The sequence below is a fragment of the Oncorhynchus mykiss genome, chromosome 8, assembly GCF_013265735.2.
Source record: "Oncorhynchus mykiss isolate Arlee chromosome 8, USDA_OmykA_1.1, whole genome shotgun sequence".
NCBI classification, from domain to species: Eukaryota; Metazoa; Chordata; class Actinopteri; order Salmoniformes; family Salmonidae; genus Oncorhynchus; species Oncorhynchus mykiss.
Window position 1 is genome coordinate 25332329 of NC_048572.1, and position 7709 is coordinate 25340037.

Here is a 7709-nt window from a genome sequence, read left to right on the forward strand (position 1 = left end):
TAATGTCATTCATACATTTCTACAAAGGCATCATGCTATAGGCTACACATATTATAACATTTGACATGTTATACAATAATGTAGGCTACTCTGTTGATCATGAGTTTGCTATCAAATACATTCAAATGATGATGGATGGTTTTTGGCAGGCTTCCCCAACTGAAGTACCGAAAGCCCTTTTTTAGATGTTTTAATGTTGGGCACGAACGACAATAAAACACCAGCAAATCAGCTCCAATTGATTTACATTTTGGAAATATGTAAGCACGGTTTGAGATGATTACGTTTTAGTCAAATATTATATCTGTCTGGACTTCTTGTTATCAATTTGCAGTCTACAAATGATTTGTAATTATGTTTCAGCCTCCTGACCAAAGAATCGTCCCGAGGCTGAATCTAATTGATGTTCCCAGGTTTATGGCATTCAATCGGGCCACATTCTGCAAATGAATGTAAGTCTATAGCAAGCACTTACATTAAGGGGGGTTTGAAAAGTGACGTGCAGTTATATGAACCAGCTGGAAACTGTCTCTCTCTCCTCGTCCTTCTGACTTTTTGTGTTGGATAAACTTTTTATGTACAAGGTTATTAAGTGTTTTCCAAAACTATTATTGTTGCATAAAGTTGTATGTAAACATGTTCAGTTATGAAGAATTGCCCATTGTGCAAAGACATATGGTATTTCCTCGCATAATAATTTGTACTTTGTTTGGTGTAAACTCGCTCATGATTCCATGGAAACATAAAATGATATTGTTTTGTATTACATTTCCTTATTAGCTGAACAAATGGTAGAGAACACACATGTTCCTTGCGTTGTCTTAGATAGAGAGCAAAACTGTAGGCACAAAGTTACGAAACACTTTGCATGATCAAGGAGCTGTAATGTACCTTCCCTCAATTTGACATGAACACAGAACCAGCCTCTCTAGCTCCCAAATTGAGAAAGTGGATCCAAAGGTTTTAAACATTATTGATTGCAGCTGATGTTAGGAACAAAGCTAGAGAAGAGCAATGCTATACAGTACAAACATGTTTGAAATACTTATGTAGATTGTAATTTATGGGCATAGTGACAAACCCCAATCTCTCAACCCATGTGACCCCAAACTGTTCACACCCCTCTTGTTGGTGGAGAGAAAATAATGAATTTTTAAAGACAATTTCCTGCAATTGTACACATTTTGCCATGTCTTATGTGTGTTCATTCATTCAGGCCCCTAGGCATGTAATCTGGCCATGTTATTGTCAGGTTTAGACAGCTGGTTAGCCTCATTTACCGATCTAGCTAACATGGGCTAGTAGTTGATCATCTGGACATTTCTGACAGGTTATATAAATAGCTCTCTAAGTCCAACGTCTGTCAGTGAATGACATAATAAGAGGGAAACTGCCTATGCACTACCAACTTTTGAAATTGCACATTGTGCATTCTACTAATGCAGCGCTCAACATAGTAGATTTCTGTTTTTGAATTGACCCCATTCTGGGTCCATATCCGCAGTCCGCCTGCTGAGTATGGCTGATATATACACTGACTGTACAAAACATTAGGAACACTGTGTGTATCAAGAATGATCCACCACACAAAGGACATCCCAGCTAACTTCACTCAATTGGGGATCAATGGAGTCAACATGAGCCAGCCTCCCTGCAGAATGCTTTCGATGCCTTGTGTAGTCCATGCCCCGATGAATTGAGACTTTTCCGAGGGAAAACGTTAGGAAGATTTCCAAATGTTTTGTGCAATCTTCTCTCTACTAGTAGTTCTCATTGTCACGTTCTGACCTTAGTTCCTTTGTTTTGTCTTTTGTTTGAGTATGGTCAGGGCGTGAGTTGGGTGGGTTGTCCATGTTAGTTTTCTATGATTTGCTATTTCTGTGTTTGGCCTGGTATGGTTCTCAATCAGAGGCAGCTGTCAATCATTGTCCCTGAGAACCATATTTAGGGAGCCTGTTTTCTATTGTGTTTTGTGGGTGGTTGTTTTCTGTCTTTGTGTGTCTGCACCAGACAGAACTGTTTCGGTTGTTATCTTTGTTGTTTTTCTATTCAGTGTTCAGTTTACATTAAAAAAGATGAACACTTACCACGCTGCGTTTTGGTCTTCACCTTCTTCCACCGATGACTGTTACACTCATGCTTTCTCACTTCAAGACTGCTTTAAGCCACACAAGCATTCTTATGACTACACCCAATGCATTATACTGTAGGTATTGCTAATAAATGAAAGTTTTGCTTCCTTATTCCTGTAAACAATTCAGAGGCAGTGATTGGAAAAAATTAAAGTATGGAACACATGCCACTCCCAGCATTTGGAAACTTTTACTGAGTTTTTCCCCAACTAAAATAATGTTCAAAATATACTGGTTTTCATTTCTGGTTTTATTGTAATGGAATAATTGTTTGGAGATCCAAGGACCCTACTGGCAAACACTAGTGTACAAATACAATGTTTATGAAGCAGTTTTTTCTGCCTAGTCTAAAACTGCCTGGGTTTAACATTGCATGACTGTAAACTGCTAATTGTAGTAAACACAACACTGACAAAAGTTGTTATAATCAACAAACATTTGACAGACTATTAAATTGCTTTTGATGGACACTTGATATTTTACAACACTTTACATTCAATTGCTCTTATACATGTGTAGTAACAATGTAATTACTACAATAACAGTTTTGTTACATAGGCTAGTATTTGTAGAATAATCATTCAGTTACAAAAAGGATAGTTCAGACATCGACCACATCAAATGTAATGTCATCTAGCTCATGACAAGCTATTCCACTACACACTAACCAATTTACAGTCCAGGTTATGGCCCTGAAGAGTGGAGTCAAATGAGTGAAAATAGAGACGTGTTAAGAGATCCAGAGGCCACAGCGGTGGATCGTCTTTCCAAATGGCGTACTTTCCACAGGGCCTTATGGTAATGGATATTGCCTCATAATAAGGAACTGCAGCAAATAACAAAACAAGCGTGATACATGTCATTTTAGGACAATAATCTCTCACTCTCAGCAGAAACACATCAAAATGTTGTATGAGTACACAATGTCCCTTGACCATAACAGGAAGAATGTGGAACCAATTAACAAAGAACATAGCTCTGCTTTAAAGCAGATTTGAGGTTAATGTCATTCATACATTTCTACAAAGGCATCATGCTATAGGCTACACATATTATAACATTTGACATGTTATACAATAATGTAGGCTACTCTGTTGATCATGAGTTTGCTATCAAATACATTCAAATGATGATGGATGGTTTTTGGCAGGCTTCCCCAACTGAAGTACCGAAAGCCCTTTTTTAGATGTTTTAATGTTGGGCACGAACGACAATAAAACACCAGCAAATCAGCTCCAATTGATTTACATTTTGGAAATATGTAAGCACGGTTTGAGATGATTACGTTTTAGTCAAATATTATATCTGTCTGGACTTCTTGTTATCAATTTGCAGTCTACAAATGATTTGTAATTATGTTTCAGCCTCCTGACCAAAGAATCGTCCCGAGGCTGAATCTAATTGATGTTCCCAGGTTTATGGCATTCAATCGGGCCACATTCTGCAAATGAATGTAAGTCTATAGCAAGCACTTACATTAAGGGGGGTTTGAAAAGTGACGTGCAGTTATATGAACCAGCTGGAAACTGTCTCTCTCTCCTCGTCCTTCTGACTTTTTGTGTTGGATAAACTTTTTATGTACAAGGTTATTAAGTGTTTTCCAAAACTATTATTGTTGCATAAAGTTGTATGTAAACATGTTCAGTTATGAAGAATTGCCCATTGTGCAAAGACATATGGTATTTCCTCGCATAATAATTTGTACTTTGTTTGGTGTAAACTCGCTCATGATTCCATGGAAACATAAAATGATATTGTTTTGTATTACATTTCCTTATTAGCTGAACAAATGGTAGAGAACACACATGTTCCTTGCGTTGTCTTAGATAGAGAGCAAAACTGTAGGCACAAAGTTACGAAACACTTTGCATGATCAAGGAGCTGTAATGTACCTTCCCTCAATTTGACATGAACACAGAACCAGCCTCTCTAGCTCCCAAATTGAGAAAGTGGATCCAAAGGTTTTAAACATTATTGATTGCAGCTGATGTTAGGAACAAAGCTAGAGAAGAGCAATGCTATACAGTACAAACATGTTTGAAATACTTATGTAGATTGTAATTTATGGGCATAGTGACAAACCCCAATCTCTCAACCCATGTGACCCCAAACTGTTCACACCCCTCTTGTTGGTGGAGAGAAAATAATGAATTTTTAAAGACAATTTCCTGCAATTGTACACATTTTGCCATGTCTTATGTGTGTTCATTCATTCAGGCCCCTAGGCATGTAATCTGGCCATGTTATTGTCAGGTTTAGACAGCTGGTTAGCCTCATTTACCGATCTAGCTAACATGGGCTAGTAGTTGATCATCTGGACATTTCTGACAGGTTATATAAATAGCTCTCTAAGTCCAACGTCTGTCAGTGAATGACATAATAAGAGGGAAACTGCCTATGCACTACCAACTTTTGAAATTGCACATTGTGCATTCTACTAATGCAGCGCTCAACATAGTAGATTTCTGTTTTTGAATTGACCCCATTCTGGGTCCATATCCGCAGTCCGCCTGCTGAGTATGGCTGATATATACACTGACTGTACAAAACATTAGGAACACTGTGTGTATCAAGAATGATCCACCACACAAAGGACATCCCAGCTAACTTCACTCAATTGGGGATCAATGGAGTCAACATGAGCCAGCCTCCCTGCAGAATGCTTTCGATGCCTTGTGTAGTCCATGCCCCGATGAATTGAGACTTTTCCGAGGGAAAACGTTAGGAAGATTTCCAAATGTTTTGTGCAATCTTCTCTCTACTAGTAGTTCTCATTGTCACGTTCTGACCTTAGTTCCTTTGTTTTGTCTTTTGTTTGAGTATGGTCAGGGCGTGAGTTGGGTGGGTTGTCCATGTTAGTTTTCTATGATTTGCTATTTCTGTGTTTGGCCTGGTATGGTTCTCAATCAGAGGCAGCTGTCAATCATTGTCCCTGAGAACCATATTTAGGGAGCCTGTTTTCTATTGTGTTTTGTGGGTGGTTGTTTTCTGTCTTTGTGTGTCTGCACCAGACAGAACTGTTTCGGTTGTTATCTTTGTTGTTTTTCTATTCAGTGTTCAGTTTACATTAAAAAAGATGAACACTTACCACGCTGCGTTTTGGTCTTCACCTTCTTCCACCGACGACTGTTACACTCATGCTTTCTCACTTCAAGACTGCTTTAAGCCACACAAGCATTCTTATGACTACACCCAATGCATTATACTGTAGGTATTGCTAATAAATGAAAGTTTTGCTTCCTTATTCCTGTAAACAATTCAGAGGCAGTGATTGGAAACTTTAACGGAACACATGCTACTCCCAGCATTTATAACATTTTACAGAGTTTTTTCCCCCCCAAAAATGATTCATTTCTTGTTTTATTGTAATGGAATAATTGTTTGGAGAGCCAAGGACATTACTGGCAGACACTAGTGTACAAATACAATGTTTATGAAGCAGTTTTTTCTGCCTAGTGTAACGGCCGTTGTTGGTGGAAGAAGGTGAGGACCAAGGTGCAGCGTGGTATGTGTCCATATTTATTAAATGAACACGGAAATGACAAAACTAACAAAGAGAAACGACCGAAAACATTTCTGGCTGGTGCAGACACACAACAGAAAACAGAAAATAATCACCCACGAAACACAATAGAAAACAGGCTCCCTAAATATGGTTCTCAATCAGGGACAACGATTGACAGCTGCCTCTGATTGAGAACCATACCAGGCCAAACAGAAATAGCAAATCATAGAAAAACTAACATAGACAACCCACCCAACTCACGCCCTGACCATACTAAGACATAACAAAAGAGCTAAGGTCAGAACGTGACACCTAGTCTAAAACTGCCTGGGTTTAACATTGCAGTAACATCTGTAAACTGCTAATTGTAGTAAACACAGCACTGACAAAAGTTATGATCAACAAACATTTGACATATGATTACATTTATTTTGATTGACACCTGATATTTTACAACACTTTACATTCAATTGCTCTTAGACGTGTGTAGTAACAATGTAATTACTACAATAACAACAGTATTGTTACATAGGCTAGTATTTGTAGAATAATCATTCAATTGTAGAAAAAATAATAATAACCTATTTTCCACAGGGCCTTGTGGCAATGGTGATTACCTCATCATGCACAATACCACAACAGTATTCTACAATGTGAAATTCTCTTTGGACTTAAGCAGCTGTTTCTACTCAGCAAGCTAACCACTGTTATGTGTCTGCATAGAAAAAAAGAGGAGGAGAGAACTGGGCCGCGGTGTAGCACCAAGCCAAACAGAGAATGGCGGCATCATGACATGAGCTGGTGAGGCGTAATTGAAAGCAGATGCGAGCAGAGCACGCTGGAGTTGGAACACAGAGTTATGCAGACCCGCCCCTCTGACACTTGAACTATCACTCGAGCCAGGAAATTGAGGATGGGGAAAGGGGGGTGTGCGTGCGTGTGTGTTTAGGTGGGGATTCCACTTTAATATCGTCAGAGAGCAACTGAATCATGAGTAGAGGGCAAGTCATTCTCATTATTTGTACAACATAAATTATGAATGTTTTCCAGTTTATTTCAAGGGCCTTATTACTATACAGACTTTCTACTGCATGAAATTTCAGTCACAGGTGGGATATTATGCAAAAACTTGTTTATTTTGCAAGGGGAAGTCAACCAACCGATTCAGGTTACTCAAACCAAGTCTCACTGTTTGATGCAAAATGGGGTGGAAAGGAGTGGCCTCCAATTCAACCACAGTGTTTCCACAGAAGATCATTGTTATATCTTATGGGGATCAAATTGTATGGATGTGCCGTAACCCTGAACCTTTCAATACGTTTTCCAAATCCCTCCAAAGTCCTCCGTTCATTGGGGAAAAAATCACCAAGGACCATTCACACTATAGTTGTGTTATATAATGTTTTGTACACTCAGTATATATAAATAGTGTGTAAAGAGTATTTTTGTTGTCTCTTGGTGTCTTTCCTATATACTGTATATATACAAACCATTTTTTTTAAATGTATTTTATTTTATGTAATATCTTATGTTGTTATTTTCTATTACTGTTCTATACTTTGTCATGTATTTGTATGTTTTATGTGGAACCCAGGAAAAGTAGCTGCTGCATGTGCAGAAGGTAATGAGGATCGTAATAAACTAAACTATTCGATCTTTCCTTCCTTCTCTCAAACCAATCTAACTACTAACACTCTGTTTCTACTTCATTTGAACAGCAGGTGTTATTGCCACTCTAAATAAGATAAAAGCCTTTGACAGATTTTCCAACCATCTTCAGTTGTACTCCCCTCCTCATGACTGTATTGGAAGGTCAGGAAAACAGTGCCCTTTAAACTGGCTTTGATTATGACAAGAGTCCACCTAACAGTTTGTTTGAGCCACAGGCCTGTTTTGATCCAGACAATTATCCTTAACAAAGTTTACTCTGGTCCTAAACATGAGGACACTTTGAGAGTCAGAAAGTTCAGCTTATTGGCTCTTTAGAGCCAGAGAGAGAGACATTTAATTTAACCTTTATTTAACTAGGCAAGTCTGTGAAAAGCAAAATTCTTATCTATAATGACATTCTA

General features: G+C 38.3%; 1 long non-coding RNA gene across 2 annotated transcripts in view; it reads left to right on the forward strand.

Annotated features, from left to right (window-relative positions):
* Positions 1-7289, forward strand: part of LOC110529679 — a 13265-nt gene extending 5976 nt beyond the window's left edge. Inside the window, exons 2-3 of one of the 2 annotated variants that reach the window (XR_002474426.2) lie at positions 364-452; positions 6361-7289. This is a non-coding gene — a long non-coding RNA (uncharacterized LOC110529679). Of the gene's footprint in view, positions 1-363; positions 453-3202; positions 3586-6360 lie in introns of those variants that run through there. The other variant, XR_005052846.1, reaches the window with a different exon arrangement.
* The last annotated feature ends 420 nt before the right edge of the window (positions 7290-7709 follow it).